We start from the raw sequence: 20,314 nt of genomic DNA on the forward strand, positions 1-20,314 counted from the left end.
TTTTTTTCTCAGTGGTCTGTGTTTCTTCTTTATTTGTCTCTGACTTTATGAACTCCATTTTGCTTCTCACATGGACAGTGCGCTTGTGATCAGGTCCACAAAGATGTTCACGTCTTCATCTATTTTGGTGTTTGGGGCTCTCTCGTGTCAACAGTAGACAACGTGTCTGCTGTGTACATTAGCTTACCTGGAGTGTACGGCACATTCAGTGTATAGCATTGCAGCCTAATCATCATTCTTAGTATTCTAAGTGGACATTCATTTAATGGCTTTTGTAACAATGCAACCAAGGGCTTATGGTCAGTCTCTGCACTGATTGCTTGTCCTGACACCAACTGATGAAATCTTTCACAGGCATATGTGATGCTGAGCAGCTCCTTTTCAATTTGAGCACATCACGTCTCCGCGTCTCTCATTGAGTGTGATGCATATGCAATGGGTCGCCAGTCATCATATTTTTACAGAAGAACTGCACAGAGCCCACGAGGCAATGCATCAGATGATACCATGATGGGTTTCGCTGGGTCGTAAATCCTCAGAACTGGTTCCTCTGTGAGCAGTTTCTTTAGTTCCCTCTGTGACTTTTCATACTCATGATCCTACTCTCATTCAATGTTCTTTTCTGTTAGTCTTCTCAATGGAGCCGTCTTTTCTGAGAGGTTGGATATGAATTTACCCATATAGTTGACCATTCCATTAAACCTCTGTACGTCCTTTTTGCATTGCGGCCTTGGCATCTTCCCAATAGCAGAAACCTTTCTGGGATCTGGTCTGATGCCCTCACTGCCAATAATATCTCCCTCAAATGTTACTTCTGTCACCCCTGAGCTGGCATTTCTCTCTATTCAGCTTCAGGTTTGCTGTCCTTTTTGCTTCCAGCACTTTCCTTAGTCTCTCATTGTGCTCCATTCTTGTGGTCCCTATACTATGATGTCATCCATTAAGATATCAACTCCATCCAGTTGCTGATAGACCATATGGATAGTTTTGTGATACACTTCAGGAGCTGAGGAAATTCCGAATGGTAAACCGAGGAATCTGTATCTGCTAAGTGGACTATTGAACATGCACAGTCTTGAACTTGTTTCATCCAATTTTAACTCCCCAAATCCTGATGATGCATTTAACTTGCTGAAAAACTTTGAATTTTCAAACTATGACATGATTTCTTCATGCGTCAGAAGCTTGAAGTGTTCTCTCCTTATCGCTCTGTTTAGATCTCTTGGATCCAGGCAAATTTTAAGCTTTCCATTCTTTTTGTCCATAATGACATGCGAACTCACCCAATCCGTTGGCTCATCTAACTTTTGAATTATGTTCAGGCTTTTCAACCTGTCCAACTCTGCTTTTAGTTGCTTTTGAAATGCAAATGGAATTTTTCTGCATGGATGCATTATCAGTGGCATGTTTATCCACTCTGATCGAGTGTTCTCCTGGAAGGTAGCCTTCCATGAGGTAGCCTTCCATGAAGGTACTCTTCCATGAGTTCATCATAGACTGTCTCTTCTTCACTTTCCACAATGAAGACTCTTTTTACAAGGTTCAGTTTCTCACAGGCTGTTAAACCTAGTATGGCCTGTACATCCTTTGGTACCACGATGAATGCTAGTACGTACTCTTGTTTTGTTGTGTTTCACTTTGACCTTGGATTCTCCTTGCACTGGTATATTGGTACCTGAATATCCTGTCACCTTTACTTACATTCATTACATCTTTGGTCTGGGTCTAATCTTCAAATCAGTACCTGATATTACATTAATGTGTGCTCCAATATCCAACTTAACTGAAATGTATATGGTAAAACCTCGTTAGAATGTGGAAGTTGGGGTCCAAGATTTCATACCACGTTACAGCCAAGTCACAGAACAGATGCATATATGTCAGAGTCCGGGGCTGCCAGCGCAGGACGTTGGGGTAGGGGCTCCCAGTGCGGGACGCCCCTGCCTCGACATCCTGCAATGGCTACCCCTGACCCGACGTCCCATGCCAACCACCCCACCCTGAAATCCCGTGCTGGCCGCCCCTGTCCTGATGTCCTGTGCCAGCAGCCCCTGCCTCACCGTCCCAGAGTAGGGAGCAGGGGAAGTGGAGAGGGGGCTGTCATGCATGGGGAGGTGGGCTGTCAGGCAGTGGAGAGGGGTCTGTCAAGCACGGTGAGTTGGGTCACCTGCTGATAGTCATCAGTCCATCCCTTAGCAGTTTGCGGTCCACAGACACCTACCCTGTATTCGATTCTGCATCCTAACAAGGTTACACTATACTTCATTCACTTTTAATTTAACAACCAGTCTCTATTTTCTTTCTTGTTTTCAGTCACAACCTCTACATAGAATTCTTCTATCTCCCTTTCATCTACTGCATGAACCTTGCTTTGTTGTACTGGTTCCGACAGCAATGGGCATAATGATTGCTTTTGTTGCACATATAGCATGCTTTAACCATATGCTGGACACTTTTTTGTTAGTTGTTCTATTCTGCATCGATGATATGGGTTTTGACTGTCCCTTTCAATTTTGTTCACTGGCCATGCCCCTCTTTCCACTTTGACACTCTTTTTGATATCTGTTCTTGCTCATTGAATCTACATTGCAGATAGTTTCACTGAACAGTTCTTTTGCCTGCAATTTTGCAGTTTCTGTAGCCCTACAGAGTGCTATGGCTTTTTCGAGTCTAGAATTTGCTCTCTTAGCAATCTTTCCCTTAGACAATTACCTTGAATACCACACACTTCTGTCTTTTATCAGTGAGTCATTCAGTCCACCAAATTCACATGTTCTGCTTTTGTTTCTCAATTCAGTCTCATACTGATCAATACTTTCTTCCATTTTCTGTGCATGTGAAAAATCTGTGCCTCTCAAATGTCATGTTACATTTAGGTATGCAGTATGCCTCAAATTTTCCATTATTTTTTCCATTTTCATTTTGTCTCCTTCAGCAGCAAATGTAAAGTTATTATACATGTACAGGGCTTCATCACACATGACATGTAAGAAAACTGACATTTTCACTTTATCACTTTTCTCATTAGCTCTGACTGCCACTTAATACAATCCAAAACATTGTTAAAATCTGTTCCAATTTTCAGCCACATTACCTGTCAGCCAAAGTTTCGCTGCTGGGTGTAATCCTTCCATTTTTCACTTTGTTAACTTCTCTTCACTGGTCAGTTGCTGACTTTAGATTTTCCCTTTAAAGTATTTCCTTTTAATTTCCTTCATCCCACTTATGACACCATGTTTCATCTTGTATTCATATGTGTGAGCTCTTAGGCAACACAAGGATGAAGGAAAAGCTTCTTTACTTTAAAGTTGTTGTAAACAGCCCATGAGGCCATGAGGCAGCAAGTCTCCATTACATCTCTCCTCTGCCCCTGCTGGCAGCCAAGTATAATCAAACAGGAAATATATCCTTAAGACCTTGCTAGTAGCAAATGCAACCATGATCACGCTCATTTCACTTATGGCCTCATCTTTTTCCATCTCTTCGATCCTCATAAATTACTGAGTTCCTCCAATTCTAATGCTTTAATTACACTGGACAACAAAGATTTTTCTTTCTGAACACTATTGAGTGCATTTTATGGATTTTGGGCTGCTGATCACAAAAAGTACCTTAACATTTTCCTATCAGTACTGTGGTTTAGATCTAAACTATTTTTGTGATTTTACTGCCATATTTTAAGTCTACATTGTGGATACAAAACCATGAAGGGCAACATGTCGTTGAAAATTTGTGTTCTGCATTCGCATTTGGACTTCTTCCCTGCTGATCTTGGTGCAGTCGGTGATGAAGTTTTCACCAGGTCATTTCAACAATGGTAATGGGGTATCAGGGCGAATGGAATCCATCAGTGCTGGCCGGCTATTGTTGGACGCTAACACGCGAGGCATCAGATGCTGAGTACAAATGAAAATCAGTGACAAAACATTTTTAGGTGGGTTGAACTAATGCGATGTATCAGAATCATTATGCGATTAAACATTCGATGAAGGTTCATGTAGTGTTTCTACACGATACAGCAAATCTGAAATTATTTTTGTGTTCAACTTGAAGTTGTCTATCATAATCCCCAATTTTTTTTTCAGGATAAAAGCATTTTGAAATAAAATTGTTCAGTGATATTCCTGCATTTTATCTTTCTATTGCTGGCAATTCAATCCACTCTAGTCTTCCTGTCATTCAACTGGACCAGGACTGATCCTTCATGCCTGTTCCCTGAAATCCTTAGTCCTTTTACAGTCCAATAATCTGTCGTCCTTAGCCTTGAATAGATTTAATGATTCAGACTCCATGGGTTAATAAGAAAGAGGAAATTCATCCTCATCCCTGTCTGAGATGAGCAACGTCCTATTTCAAACTACAGCTCCAGTGTTAATGTCCCTCATGATGTGAACACCCACCTGGCCAACTCTGCTTAGAGTAGGATATGTTTCAATAAGGTCACTCTGCCAGATCATGAAGAACATCACCTCAGCCTGTCTAATCTTTCCTCATAAGACAATTCTCTTTCTTGGGGAAGCTGTTTCAAACAACTATAATGTAAGGGCATCCTTTCTGAAGCATTGAGATTGAATAGATATGGTACTCCAGATACAGTAAGTCATCAGCCACACCCTGTACAGTTATGGGATGGCTATTCCATGCAGGTACTCCCTCCGTCTTGCAATTATGGGGCAGCATGGATACCATAGGGGGAGGCAGATTTAGTGTAGGGGCAGCATGTTTAGCGAGACTGCTAGCGCAATGCTGTAACAGTGCCAGGGTCCGAATCCGGTGCTGTCTGTAAGGCGTTTGAATGTTCTCCCCATGCCTGTGTGGGTTTCCTCCAGGTGCTCCATTTTTCTCCCACCCTTCAAAATGTGCAGGGGGTGTATGTCAATTGTGTGTAATCGGGCAGCACAGCTATATGGGCTTGAAGGACCTGTTACTGTGCTGTATATCTAAAGAAATGTTCAACATTCCATTCGTCTCCCTAATTACTTGCTGAACTTCCCGTGATTCATGTAAGAAGGCATCCTGCAGAATTTCTCCACCTAAACAATATTCTGCATTTCAGTTCTTCCTGCCAAAGTGAATCAACTAATGTTTCCCCATATTGTACTCCATCAACCCTGAAATCCTAAACGGCTGCCTCTCTAACCCTTTCTTCTCCTTATGGAGAGATGGATAGTAAGAATCTTTTTCTTTCCCATGCTAGAGTGCCTAACATGCTGGAGGCATGTTGGAACCGGATGGCATTAACGTCGAATTCTCTGGTTTCTGTTGAAACCCACCCCCCTCGTCACCTTCTTCCCCATATCTCCTTTCGTTTAGCTCTCTCTCCCTCTCTCTCTGTCTCTGTCTATCTGTCTATCTGTCTCTCTCTATCTCTCTCTCTCTCTTCCCTTTTTCCTCTGTCTCCTTTCACGGAGCCATATTTAATTCTCACCTTTCCTCTTATCATATCCAATTAACATCTTTTGCCTGTTGGTATGGATTTCTCCCCTTCCCCATCTTCCCCCTTTCTTTCCCCAGTCTTTAATTTAGACACTTGTCTACTTTCACTCACACCTTGAGGAAGGGCTCAGGCTTGAAACTTCGGGAATCTATCTTTACCTCCTATGGACGATATGAGACCAGCTGAGTTCCTCCAGCATTTCAGTGTTTTGCTTAAGATAGATGTCGGAGCTTTAGAGGCGATCTGATGAGGAATTGTTTTCACCCAGAGAATGGGAGTCTGCCTGAGGTGGAAGAAGAGATTCTCACAACATGGAAGACTTTTTTTGAAGAAATCTCAGGTAGGATAGACAAAGGTGAGGCTGTGAATGTTATTTACTTGGATTTTCAAAAGGCTTTCAATAAGATACCGCATGTTAGGCTGATAAATAAAGTGAAGGACCATGGAATTACAGGGACGCTATTAGACTGGATAGAAAATTGGCTGATAGGAAGAAAGCAAAGGGTTGAAATTAAGGGATCCCGTTCAGTAATGATTGGTGTTCTGCAGTGGTCACTGCTGCCATTTACAATTTATATTCATGATTTTGATTGTGGACTAAGTAGTTTTGTGGCCAAATTTGCAAATGACAATAAGAAAGGTGGTGGAGCAGGAACTGTTGAAGAAACCGTAAAATCGCAGAGGGATTTAGACAGATTGGGAGACGGGGCAAAAATATGGCAGATGAAGTACAATGTGGAGAAGTGTTCGGTTCTACATTTTGGCCATGGAAATGAACAGGATGGGGAGAATATTCACTCCTTGGAGGTGCAAAGAGACCTGGGCGTCCTTGTGCAGAATAATCTAAAAGTTAATGCCCAGGTAGAATTGGTCGTGAAGAAGGTGAATGCTACGCTAGCATTCATTTTGAGAGGAATAATGATTAGAGAGGTGTTAATGAGATTCTATGTGGCACTGGTGAGACCCCATTTGGAGAAGTGTGTGAAATTTTGGGCCCCCTATCTTAGAAAAGATGTGATGTTGCTGGAGAGGGTGCAGAGGAGATTTAGCAGGATGATTCCTGGAATACAAAGGCTGTCGTATGGGGAGCATTTGGCAGCTCTTGGGTTGTACTCGTTGGAGTATAGGAGAATGACGGGGGATCTCATGGAGACATTTTAAATATTGAAAGGCTTTGATAGAGTGAATGCGGATAAGATGTTTACCTTAATGGGTGAGTCAAGGACAAGGGGTCATAGTCTTACAATTAGAAGTTATCCAATTAAAACAGAGAGGAGGAAGAACTTCTATAGTCGAGGGTTGTGGATCTGTGGAACTCACTGCCGCACAAAGCAGTGGAGGCCAGATCACTGGGAGTATTTAAACAGGAAATGGATAGGTATCTCATTAGTAAAGGTATCAAGGGATGTGGGGAAAAGGCTGGTAATTAGAACTAGGGGTGAGTTTAGTTTAGCTTAGTGCAGAGTCATGGAACAGACCTGATGGGCCTAGTGGCCTGCTCCTGTTCCTTTATCTTGTGATCTTGAGATCTTATGAAGTGTCGAGACTACCCTTATATTTCCAAAGTATAGGAGGAGAGAATTCTAACAGGGACAACTGGGGAGTCTGGATGAGTGCAACAGGTCAGCATGAAAGTCGTGTTTTATTGCTGGCCAACTCTGTCGCTATTAGGGTTTTAAGACTGCAGGCACGTAACGACACATTCAGCAAAATCTGCTGCTACATGGGCAGTCTGAGATGGTGACAGGTAAAATAGATGTGGGAGAGCCAGTGGATGTGGTGTACCTGGACTTCCAAAAGGCTTTCGATAAGGTCCCGCATAAATGACTGGCTTCCAAAATCAAGGCTCATGGGATTGGGGGCAAAGTATTGATGTGGATTGAGAACTGGCTGGCAGGTAGAAGGCAGAGAGTTGGGATAAATGGCTCATTTTCTGAGTGGCAGGCGGTGACCAGTGGGGTGCCACAGGGATCTGTACTGGGACCCCAGCTGTTCACAATTTACATTAATGATCTGGATGAGGGGATTGGATGTAATATCTCCAAATTTGCAGATGACACTAAGCTAGGAGGGGTTGTGTGCACGGAAGAGGGGGTCAGGAAGCTCCAGTGTGATTTGGATAAATTGAGGGACTGGGCAGATACATGGCAAATGCAATACAATGTGGATAAATGTGAGGTTATCCACTTTGGTAATACAAACCGGAGGGCAGATTAATATTTGAATGGCAATAGATTAAGAGATGGGGAAGTGCAGAGAGACCTAGGGGTACTTGTACACCAGTCTCTGAAGGCGAGCATGCAGGTACAGCAGGCGGTTAAAAAGGCAAATGGCCTTCATATCAAGAGGGTTTGAGTCTAGGAACAAGGATACCTTACTGCAGCTGTACAGGGTCTTGGTGAGACCCCACCTGGAGTATTGTGTGCAGTTTTAGTCACCTTATCTAAGGAAGCATGTTCTTGCAATGGTGGGAGTGCAGAGGCGATTCACCAGGCTGATACCTGGAATGGCAGGAATGACTTATGAGGAAAGATTGCGCAAATTGGGATTGTACTCGCTGGAGTTTAGAAGATTGAGAGGGGATCTCATAGAGACGTATAAAATTCTGGCAGGACTGGACAGAATGCATGCAGATGGGATGTTTCCGATGATGGGAAAATCCAGAACCCGGGTCCATGGTTTGAGGATAATAGGCAAACCATTTAGGACCGAGATGAGGAGGAATTTCTTTACCCAGAGGGTGGTGAATCTGTGGAATTCATTGCCACAGAGGGCAGTAGAGGCAGGTTCATTAAGAGGGAATTAGATATATTTCTTCAGTATAAGGGTATTAAAGGTTACGGAGAGAAGGTGGGGACGGGGTACTGAACTTTAAGATCAGCCATGATCTCGTTGAATGGCGGAGCAGGTTCAAAGGGTCGAATGACCTACTCCTGCTCCTATCTTCTATGTTTCCGTTTCTATGTTTCTATGTCTAAAAAGGAAAGTACAGGAATTTTAAGTCAATTCCTGCACCGCGATTTATCCTGCAGGACCCCTTTTACTTTTCAGGGGAAACCTAAATTGCACCGCAAAACTCAGCTCATGAATTCGACGTCCAGCTGATGATTCGGCCCACGTGGCTCCATGTAAAAGCACCGGGACTAACCCGCACAGAAAATTAAATGGTGCAGTGTGAACGACCACAAGGTGAGTAATTATGTTTATTTATGTTAAAAGTTTCACAGTTTTTTCCAACATTGCTGTCTAAGAAACACTTAAGACTACCTCATTGACCCAAGACTTCCTACTAATAAGCCCCAGTTTCAAATGAACAAACTGTTGTAGATGAAGGAGGGAAATGACTGAATTACAAAAAAAGGAACTGAATCCCATAAATGCCACGATCCAAGCATCTGCTGACCAGCGGGTCTTGAAGTGATGCACTAATTTGAATATCAGAGGGGCATATTAATTGTTCCCTGCTGATGACTGAAGGCCAAATAATACTGGGCTGGACACGATCTAATCTCCACTCTTGGTGATTACTGCCCTCGGGGATCCATGGTTCCAGTTACTGAACCTACACTGCCAAGCATTGTATTAAAGATCATGCACAGAACCAGCGAATATGGCAGCACAGAGAAAGCAGTGTTACAAGTCAACTCAAGTTTATTGTCTTCTGATTGCATGACTACAACCTGACCAAACAGCGTTCTCCAGTCCTCAGTGCAAAACATGCAGACACACAACCAGACATAACACACGTACAGACAAACAATACACAGGTAGGGCAAGCATTCATATATACAAATAAATAATTATTTTGTGAATAGAGTCTCAGTTGGTTAATGTGAGCAGTTCCTTTGATCCTTCAGCATTCTCTGTCGTTGATGTGTACAGGAGGATGGTCGTTCCTGGTGCTCCTGACATCCACAATCATCTCCGTCTTGCCCATGTTGAAACTCTTGTTGTATCCCGAGATTTTCCACCTCTTCTCTGTCATATGACTCATCATTGTTGCTGATGAGGCCGACGACTGTAGTGTCATCTGCAAACTTGATGACACTGTTGGAGCTGGACCTGGCCATGTAGTTGTGGGTCAGTAACGTGAACAGGAGGGGACTGATGCAGTGTCGTGAAAGGAGGAAATGCCCTTTGCCTCAAAGTACAGTAACATGAAGCATTCACCTGACAAATCAAGAAAGAAAATAGATGGGGCGGCCAGAGGACAATTGTGGTGAAAGAACACAACCGTGAAATTTCTCTTTCGATGATGTCTGACCCGAGAAAAAATAAAAATAGAAAATGTTGGACACCCTCAGCAATATCTGTAGAAAGGGAAACAGGCACATAGTTAGGCAGGATGGTCTACGAGGCGTATGGCACGCATGCCTTCATCAGATGAAGCGATAGTTGGGATGTCATGCTGCACCTGGTCTATTGTGTGCAGTTTCCGAGAACACTTCGAGAAGGATATCATTAAGCCAGAGAGGATGTGGGGAAGATGCACAAGGATATTATTGGGACTGTAAGGTGAGAGTTATCAGGGGAGACTGGAAAGGCTGGGACCTTTCCCTGGAGTAATGGAGGCTGTGGATGGTCACAGTCTTTTCCTGAGAAGGAGAGTTTAAAACCAGAAGGCATAAGTTTAAGTTGAGGAAAAAATGTAAAAGAGAGAGGTGGTAGGAATATGGATGAGCTGCAGAGGAAGTGGAAGATGCAGGTAAAATACATTGGGACAGGCATAGGAAGGTTTAAAGTGATATGGGTTAAACGTGGACACAAACAATTGGGATTAGCTCAGTGATATGCTCTATCAATGGCACGAAAGTTGTTGAGTGAGGAACAATAGGCTTTATTACCCTTTAGTCTGGGGGCTGGCCCGATTCCAAATGCTCAACCGAGGACAGGGAGAGGGAGGTCGACCTTTATTCCAGGGTCACAAGGGGAGGAGTTACCAGGGAGTGAGTCACCAGTGGGGGACAGGTCAGCTACCCATTGACAGTCACATATACACATACTTGCATCACCACACTTCGATGGCCATCTGGGTCAGCATGGACGAGTTGAGTCAAAGTGTCTGTTTCCATGCTGTAGAGATCTGTGATTTTAAAACATTTAAAATTTAACTTTAATGATACAGCATTGTAAAGGACCTTCTGCCCATGAAATCCGTGCCACCCAATTTACCTAGCAATCCTGTACATTTTGGAGGGTGGGAGGAACTGGATCACTCATCGAGAACGAACAAACTCCTTACAGACAGTGGTGGATCAAAACCCGAGTTGCTGGTGCTTGAGTAGCATTGTACTAACCACTACCCTAACCGCACCAGTCTAGGACATTAATGAAGGAATGCTGATAGATTTCAATTCATGTTAATGAATAGTGTGTTCAACTCTGATCACCTCATTGCAGAAAGGATATGGCTGCAGAGGAGATTTACCAGGATGTTGCCTGGATAGGAAAATATGTCTTATGAGGCTGGGACTTTTCTCTCTGGAGCAAAGAAGGATGAGAGGTGACTTTATTTAGGTCTGCAAGATTCCAAGATAGGGCAGACAGCCAGTACCTTTTTCCCAGAGCAGGAACAGCAAACACCAGAGGATATCTGCACAAAGTGAGGGGAGGAAAATTTAAGGGAGACATCAGGGGTAAGTTTTTACACAGAGAGTTGTGTGTGTCTGGAATCATTACCAAGATGGTGGTGGAGGCTGGAACAATAAGGGGATTTAAGATATCTTAGTCAGGTGCATGGATGAAAGAAAAATAGAGGCTTGTGAGGTTGGGAGGGTTTATTTTCGGGGGTAGGTATACATAGGTCAGCACAACACAATGGGCTGAAAAGCCTGTACTGTGTTGGAATGTACTAGGTTCTATGTTCTAAGAGATTGGTGGTCTTTCCATGCACTTGCTGCCCATGTCTCTCCAGGTTGCAGGTTTGGGAGATGTTGTAGATGTTTTCCCTGCTCTGTAACCCCTATGAATTTAGGCGGGGGGGAGGTAAATGCTTAATTTGCTAAATGGAGTGTCATTACACTGGATGCGTTGTCCAAGATGGTGTCGAGCATTTTGAGTGGTAAGGTGTCACTTCTCCATTTCCAATTGCTCATGCCCTCCATACCATGACCTCCATTCCCCTTCTCCAATCATGGCTAGTCCCTAATTATTCAGGACCACCTTCAAAGATCTTCAGCACCAACTGGTTTTCAGACCTGACATCTAACAAGCCAAAGCAAGTTCATGTATTCTAATGAGTTCCTCCTGTTCTGTGTATCTTGCTATTTCTCCACCATGATGCTTCACAGCTCTCACTGAGCTAAAAGGAAAGATTTTGTTTTCATTTATAGATAAAGCACATTAACAGGTCCTTTCAGCCCATGAGCCAGCGCTGCCTAGTTACACCCATTTGAGCGAGGACCAGAGAATGATGTTTTGTCGGGTTGTACTTGTACAATCATCTGAAAATCAACTTGACTTGACTTCCTACTTGCCTTGGACTTCTTTGAAATGTGGAAGGAAACTGGAGAACCCGGAAGGAAACCAAGGTAGAGAACATTCAAACTCCTTACGTACAGCACCAGATTTGATCCCAGATCATTAGCCCAGCACTAACCATGCTGCCCTTGCAGTGTCTAGCCAGCATTTTTGAAAGCTACCTAAATGCATTCTTGAACTTCACTGGCGTTGAAGAGCATTGCCTGAATGGGTCGAAATTGCGTTCTTTTTGAGCTCAAATATCCAAGCTGGTAATTAATTGGATGCTGAATTAGGAGAATGCTATGTTTCAGATGTTGCAGGTGAACGTGAAATTTCTCATGACGCAAATGCAAGGGTGTTATCACCAATTTCCAGTTTTTATGCCTCAATCAATATCATAGGAGTTGATGATATAATCAATATTCCACAACTCCTTGTGAGATCCTGCTGTGATTGTTTATTATTCACGCTTTATTACAATATCTTCATTGCTCAAACACAATATTTCTCAACCTGTGGTCCATGGATCTATGGTGGGTGGTTTATAGCAAGCAAGGAATACTTAAGGTGGTCTGTTGGAGAAAAATGGTTGAGAACCACTTCCCCTGATACATATTGAGCTGTGTCAAGGCCATAGGTGTTATATTATCTTAACTTTTGCAACTAGGAAATAAATGAAGGTATGTACTTTACTGAAACCAATCCCCAGAGCCTGATTCTCATTGCCTACCAGAGTACTTCACATACAACAGATACCTTCCGACACCATTGACATCTGGATGCAAACAGTTGGCCCAATCTTTCCTTCCATTACTCTTTCCATTATTTTGCATCTAGATGCTTTGACACATGCTCTCCTAGTTGCAGCAACAAATAATATCTCTCAACCACACAGAGCAGAATTATATCTTAAATCAAATTTAAATTTAGATATACGGCACGGTATCAGGCCATTTTAGCCCTTGAGCCCATGCTGCCAATTGCACCCAATTGACCTACACCCCATTGACCTATAACCTGGAGCATTTTTGAAGGGTGGGAGGAAACCCACACAGACTCGGGAAGAATCTATAAACTCTTTAGAGATAGCACCAGATTCTAACCCCAGTTACTGGCTCTGTAACAGAGTTGCGCTAACCTCACATTGCAACATTGAAAGGTTCTCTACATACATCCAGTTTATTGTATATTCCAAGCAACGCAACTTGGTATCAAGTTCAAATTTATTATCATCCAATTGTACAATTACAACCCGATGAGACCGTGTTCTTCGGTCCTTGGTGCAAAAGCATGCAAACATACATACAGACATAACACACATGCAGATGGGCAATATATATGCAGTATGAATATACTTATGTGAAATAAATAAATATTGTAAAATAAATAGTAGAGCTTTGGAGGGTTAGTCTGAGCAGTTCATCAATCGTTCATCCGTCTCCCTGCCTGTGGGAAGAAGCTGTTTCTCAGACAGCCCGATGGGAGTAGCTGGAAGATGCTGCGTGCAGGGTGGTAGGGGTCCTCAATGATTTTGTGTGCCCTCTTCAAATGATGGCCTGGAGGGGGGGGGGATGAGGAGGGAGACCCCAGTGATCCTCTCTGCCGCTCTTATGGCCTTGTGGATTGATGCTCTACATCAACCCTACCCACAGTGTGATGCAGCCAGATAGTACGGGGTATGGACACAGTGTGAACTATTGCACATTAATAAAAATAACCATCTCAATAAAGATCCCAGTTCAAAGTGATGTTTGCATTATTATCTAAAAGGAAAACCATTTTTCAAAGTTTGCTTCGTGAAGTTTTAAAATGGAAACCAGATTGTCAGTGAGAAATATTTTTTGACGATTCCTTCTCCTCTTCTATTAAATATAAACTTAAGGTAAAGGGCATAATAACAATCTGAAGATGGAGTTACACTCATAACAGGAGTGCAGAGCACCAGCCTTACATCATCCTGTATAAATAGTTGTTGAAACTAACCTTTCATGAGCACGCTTTGTGTGTGGCCGTTGATCTCCAAGATATATATTCTCATATTCTCTGTTTCCTGCTGAGTTACTTCCCACCCCCCCCCCCCCCCCCACCGTTTGGTTTGAGTCTGTGCACTGGCTGATGGGTGTACAAATTATTTCAAATGCTAAGCTGCTTCTCAGAACCTAACAAGCCTTCTCCCCAGTCAGCCAGATGAAAGCCTAACCTTCGCAACCCTTGCGGGAGTTGTAGGGGTTTGTGAGGCTTTGAGGAAGGGAAACTATTGTCACCTTTGTGTTGTCTGCAATCATTTCACTTATATTTTTTGCCTAAAGCATTTACAGCAAAAGCCCATTATCCAGCTCCTTTGGGTATTGGAATATGCCAGATATGTGTATTTGCCGATTGCTTGAGAATCAGTATATATAGTATATCACAACCAACATGTGTACAGTTGTTTTTTTTTTTTGCACGACCAATAAGTAGTAATTCTACCTGGCCCGCAGGAAAACAGAATTTCAGGGTTGTATGTGATATAATTGAATACACCACTTGCCCACTGGTAGAGGGAGTATTAGGACAGAAATGAATGTTACTGAAACCATGATGGGAAGTTTTAAAATGCAGTGTTTTTACACCAGGAATCAGGTCAGCCCAATGAGTGCAGGGTGAATCAGGAACAGAGCAAAGTCAGGAACACTGTTTCCAATGTGAGCATTTATTTGGAAGGTATACGGAAGATGGATGATGAAAAGTTGACTTGTAGAGCAATGGAATCGTGAAGTCACCAGGGAAAAATAAATCCTATTTTGAGTTGAAATATTGCTCCAGGTTTAATTTTCTATTCTACTTATTAATCACTTAACTCCATATGATCGGTCCTCTTTCACTTCCATCCAATCTTTATAAGCCTTGCATCGGTTACCTTTCTTCATAGATCAATCCCATCTTTATGCTTCCTTCAGACTTTGTGCCGAATATCCAATTCACAGGTCATGGTCTGCCCCCAGTGGTGAGAATGTTGACTATATATTGTGACTTGCTTTGAAGATTCCTTTATTGTCACGTAAAAATACAGAATGCCTAATATTACCTGAAATTGCCTTCTGCCGGCTGTAAGGCGAAGTCACCATTAGAGTCGCTCAGCGACCCATAAGCTCCGGGCAAAAGAAAAGCAAGTGAGAGTACTTTCCAATTCACTGTGTGCCCATGCATTCACCTCTAGCATACCCACAGCCTCTATAGCTGCAAAGACCCCTTCGATCCGTCGGCAACTTGAACTCCAGATGCAAACCTCCAACATGATCGGCAATCCTTCAGTGCCCGAAGCCCCTATTGCCCTCAGCATCTTCTCAAATCCCAGCTCCGGTGCCTGATCAACATGAGCCAGTCTCCAGCAGACCGCAGGCTGTGCGGTCCTCCCGCCACAAGTTGCCTGCAGCCCATGTGGGTTCCTCAGCCATTGGCCTGATGCCGCAGTCACCATCCTGTACAGTCATCTCCCATGCTTCTTTTCAATGGAGGGTGTTCTCCCCAGTAATGGTGCCCTGTTGCTGCCTGCTGCTCCCCTGGAGTCCGCAACTCCCCGTGGCTGCTGCCCAGAACAGGGTTCCACCATTCTAGGCACAGGATTTTAGTTTAAAAGCACCATCAGCTCCTCTAATAGGCCATTTACAGCCTGTACGAAGCCACCAGCATTAGGACAAGATGGTTTAACACTTCAATGAAACAAATTGTAAATCACCCTAATTATGTGTGTATAACCTTTTGTGTCTTATATTTTTCTCAGTTGCAGGACAAGACAATGGCCCATTATCCAAGAATAAAGACAAAAGTCTGTCTTACTATAGAAACAAACGTCGAAGACATCTGAATCTGACCAAATTTGCATGTTGCAAGTTTCCTAGTCCAACCACATCCAAGATTTCACTTTCTCAGAAGCTGAAGGAAATTAGGCATGTCCCCATGGTTTCTCAACAAGGCTTCCAGATGTGCCAGAGAAAGTATTGCAACAGATTATGTTGTGTTTGTATTGTATATAGATATGTTTTTGGGAGATAAATTGGGAAATATTTGTTGGAGTAGGTCACATATAAACACTTCAAAACAAATCTCATTTAAAATACTGGAACTCTGCTCAAGCCAGACAGGGCGGCACCTGGGGACCTTTGCAAAAGCTTCGGGGAGTGCCCAAGAGTCTTCACTAATGGATTGTTGTTTTGAAAAGCAACAGATGAAAGAGATCAGAGGAGTAGTTGGGAGCTGTAGGCTGTCTGGGAGTGCAGGTTGCTGTTCTAAGTGGATGTGGATTTGTATGTGGATTTTGCAAGCAGAGAGAGTTGAACAACTTTTTCTCTGAAAGAGAGAGAGAGAGAGAGAGAGAGAGGGAGATAGAGATCAGTTTTGCAGTTCTACAGTCAGCAGCAGCAGCTGGGACTGGAACAGGACAAGCTGGCAAACTTGTGGAAAAACCCCATTTTGAAGATGGGTTGTGAGTGCTTAGTTCAGCCTGGTCAAACCCCTTGTGGTTCATGCAAGAGGAAAGGACAGGCTGTCTAATCTTTCACTTGGAATAAGGAAAACAAAAAGGAAATCTGTGGTGACCTGAAAGAAAGAGGTTATCATCTGGGGAACCCTGATGGGGCAAGTTTTTTCGGCAAGACACTGACGTGGCTGATTAAAAAGGGATCAGTTTGTGTCTGGGAACAAAAATCTCTCTGAAAACCGCCAAGAACCTTCCTGAGTGGTAATCATTTACCTTTCAAGCACCAAAGCCTGGTGAACTTCATAAATGTTAAATTCTGTACACAGTCTAAGAATTGCCAGCGACTAATGAACTTAGAAGAGTGAGAAGTGAGATTGGACTGTGAATCAAAGAACTTTGCTGAACTTACATACACACACACACACACACACACACACACACACACACACACACACACACACACACACACACACACGCGCGCGCACACACACACACACACACACACACACACACACACACACACACATTACATACATGTGCAGTTAGAATTAGAAGGGGGTTAAGTTGGGTTAGTTAAGTTAATAGTGATAAGTTAAAGTGTGATCCTGTTTTCATGTTTAAAGATAATTAAAAGCAACTTTTGTCTAAGTAACCATTTGTTTTGGTGATTATCTATCGCTGCTGGGTTTTGAGGTCCTCTGGTCTCGCAACAGTATGCTGTTTGCATGCAACAGCTTGATATGGAAACTACTCTGACCAAGACCACAAGAAACTGCAGAGTTGTTAACACAGCTCAGATCATAATATACAAACCAACCTCCCTTCCACTGTCTATGCCTGTACATCCCGCTGTCTCAAGAAGAGTTGAAGGACCAAGGGAAGTCACGTGATAGAGTAGTGACCGGTAAGAAAATACCAGCCCTCTCCAGAAAAGTTAAAAAAAAGTAAAGAAAAAGCAAAGCCACAAACACAGAAACCATAACAAATTAAAAATAAAAGTGTGGAGAAAATGGCAGCAAAGAAAGAAAAACCAAAAACAACGGGAAGAAAAGAAGAAGGAAAGACGTTGGAAGAGATAGGTGAAAGCCTTACCTGTACAAGGAGACCCGCCGTGGAGTGAGAAGCCCACTCCCTGAGGTCAGTGGAAACCCCGAACTCAGGACTACAAAGATGGCTCACGGAGCCAAACAAAAGTGCGTAACAAGACAAAAACAACACTGACGGGAGGGGGGACCAGCTGAGGAGTAAATCTCCACAGCTTAAACAGGCAAGAATAGCACAACAGCAAGACTCACAACAGGAAAACATAGAAAATAGCGGGAACAAGAAGGAAGAGAATAAAAATAGGATATCAGTGAAACAACAGATGACCAACCCAGAGGAAGACGACCAACACCAAGACACTTTTAATAAAAATAAGAAGAACAAAAATACCCAACAAAATAAAACAAACAACCCAACAAGAAAACCAGAAGAGACAGAGGTAAAGGACACAGATCCTGGAGTGGACTCAGAAGAAGAGGAGGAGGAACATCAAACTCTACACAGAGAAATGGAAGATGAAGGGAAGGGACAGTACATCGATAAAAAATTCTTTAAAGAATATATGGAAACATTAAAAGAATGGCTGACACAAGAATTCAGTGAAATAAAAAGAAGAATAAAAAGTACAGAAGAAAAAGTGAGTTGATTAGAGATGGTCATGACAGAAATAGAGAAAAGAGACGACAAGGTGGAAGAACGAGAAACAGCCGTAGAAATGGAAGTAGAGGATTTAAAAAAGAAATTGGAAGAATCTGATAAAAAAAGTTAAAGAAACACAGGAGCTGTTAGCTCAGAAGATGGATATTATGGAAAATTATAATTATAATAATCTGAGGTGCCTGCAAGCTCACACCAAGACACAAGAGAAACTTGTCCGTGAACTACTCTTTGCAGACGATGCCGCTTTAGTTGCCCATTCAGAGCCAGCTCTTCAGCGCTTGACGTCCTGTTTTGCGGAAACTGCCAAAATGTTTGGCCTGGAAGTCAGCCTGAAGAAAACTGAGGTCCTCCATCAGCCAGCTCCCCACCATGACTACCAGCCCCCCCACATCTCCATCGGGCACACAAAACTCAAAACGGTCAACCAGTTTACCTATCTCGGCTGCACCATTTCATCAGATGCAAGGATCGACAACGAGATAGACACAGACTCGCCAAGGCAAATAGCACCTTTGGAAGACTACACAAAAGAGTCTGGAAAAACAACCAACTGAAAAACCTCACAAAGATAAGCGTATACAGAGCCATTGTCATACCCACACTCCTGTTCGGCTCCGAATCATGGGTCCTCTACCGGCATCACCTACGGCTCCTAGAACGCTTCCACCAGTGTTGTCTCCGCTCCATCCTCAACATTCATTGGAGCGCTTTCATCCCTAACGTAGAAGTACTCGAGATGGCAGAGGTCGACAGCATCGAGTCCACGCTGCTGAAGATCCAGCTGCGCTGGGTGGGTCACGTCTCCAGAATGGAGGACCATCGCCTTCCCAAGATCGTGTTATATGGCGAGCTCTCCACTGGCCACCGTGACAGAGGTGCACCAAAGAAAAGGTACAAGGACTGCCTAAAGAAATCTCTTGGTGCCTGCCACATTGACCACCGCCAGTGGGCTGATATCGCCTCAAACCGTGCATCTTGGCGCCTCACAGTTTGGCGGGCAGCAACCTCCTTTGAAGAAGACCGCAGAGCCCACCTCACTGACAAAAGGCAAAGGAGGAAAAACCTAACACCCAACCCCAACCAACCAATTTTCCCCTGCAACCGCTGCAACCGTGTCTGCCTGTCCCGCATCGGACTTGTCAGCCACAAACGAGCCTGCAGCTGACGTGGACATTTACCCCCTCCATAAATCTTCATCCGCGAGGCCAAGCCAAAGAATAGGAGAAACAATATAAAGATAGTGGGCCTTAAGGAAGATGAAGAAGGCAAAAATATGAAATAATTTATAAAAGAATGGATCCCCAGGGTCCTAGGAAGGCCAGAATTACAGGAATGGAAATAGAAAGGGCACACAGAACATTAGCCCCTAAACCACAGCCACAACAAAAAACAAGATCCATTCTAGTAAAATTCCTAAGATATACAACAAGAGAAAATATATTGGAGAAGGCAATGAAAAAAATAAGAGAAGACAAATAAACCACTGGAATACAAGGTCAAAAATTTTTTTTCTACCCAGACATAAGTTTTGAACTCCTGAAGAAGAGGAAGGAGTTTAACGCAGCAAAATCGACCCTATGGAAAAAAGGTTATAAATTTATGTTAAAATATCCAGCGGTGCTTTAAATAGTTATCCCGGGGCAGCAAAGCAAACTTTTCTCGGATCCGGAAAAAGTACGAAAATTTGCAGAAAACCTACAAAAGAGACAGAGAGATGAAGAGATGTAACAAGAACAAAAATGACAACAAACTTTACATAAAAAAGAAGAATAAACTGTAAGTAAGAACTAAGAAGGGAAAAAAAGGGAAGAAAGGAAGTAAGGAGGGAATTAAAAGAGTGAGCTTTGTTATATATGAAGATTAAAATCTTTTCTGGGGGGGCTGGGTGGGGAAGAATAACAGTCACTGCAAAAGCAGTTGACGCTTGCTAGTGGGTTCGCAAATCCATATGGAGAGCGGAGATGTGGTTGCCCGACAAGGGACAAAGGGCAACTCGGAGAGGGGAGGGACTATTGGGGTTAAAGGAATTTTAGATGTGGGAATAGTGGAAATATTTTATGTTTTAGAAATGTTGTCTTACAATGTGTTAAAAAAACCAGAAATGGATAAGAAGAGAAGGTGGTGATGCAGAAACGGAAAGGAAAGATAAACAAAGTATTAAATGGCCATGTTGAACTATATGACTTTAAATATTAATGAAATCAAAAGGAAGAAGCTGTTAAATTTACTGAAGAAAGAAAAAATTGATATAG

General features: G+C 43.0%; 1 long non-coding RNA gene across 1 annotated transcript; it reads left to right on the forward strand.

The window, feature by feature from the left end:
* The first annotated feature begins 5,688 nt into the window (after positions 1-5,688).
* LOC138755791 (uncharacterized) lies at positions 5,689-16,838 on the forward strand. Its single transcript, XR_011352560.1, has 3 exons — positions 5,689-8,626; positions 11,770-11,967; positions 15,663-16,838. It is a non-coding gene; the product is annotated as an uncharacterized lncRNA (long non-coding RNA).
* The last annotated feature ends 3,476 nt before the right edge of the window (positions 16,839-20,314 follow it).

Source organism: Narcine bancroftii, chromosome 2 (genome assembly GCF_036971445.1).
Source record: "Narcine bancroftii isolate sNarBan1 chromosome 2, sNarBan1.hap1, whole genome shotgun sequence".
Classification (NCBI taxonomy): domain Eukaryota; kingdom Metazoa; phylum Chordata; class Chondrichthyes; order Torpediniformes; family Narcinidae; genus Narcine; species Narcine bancroftii.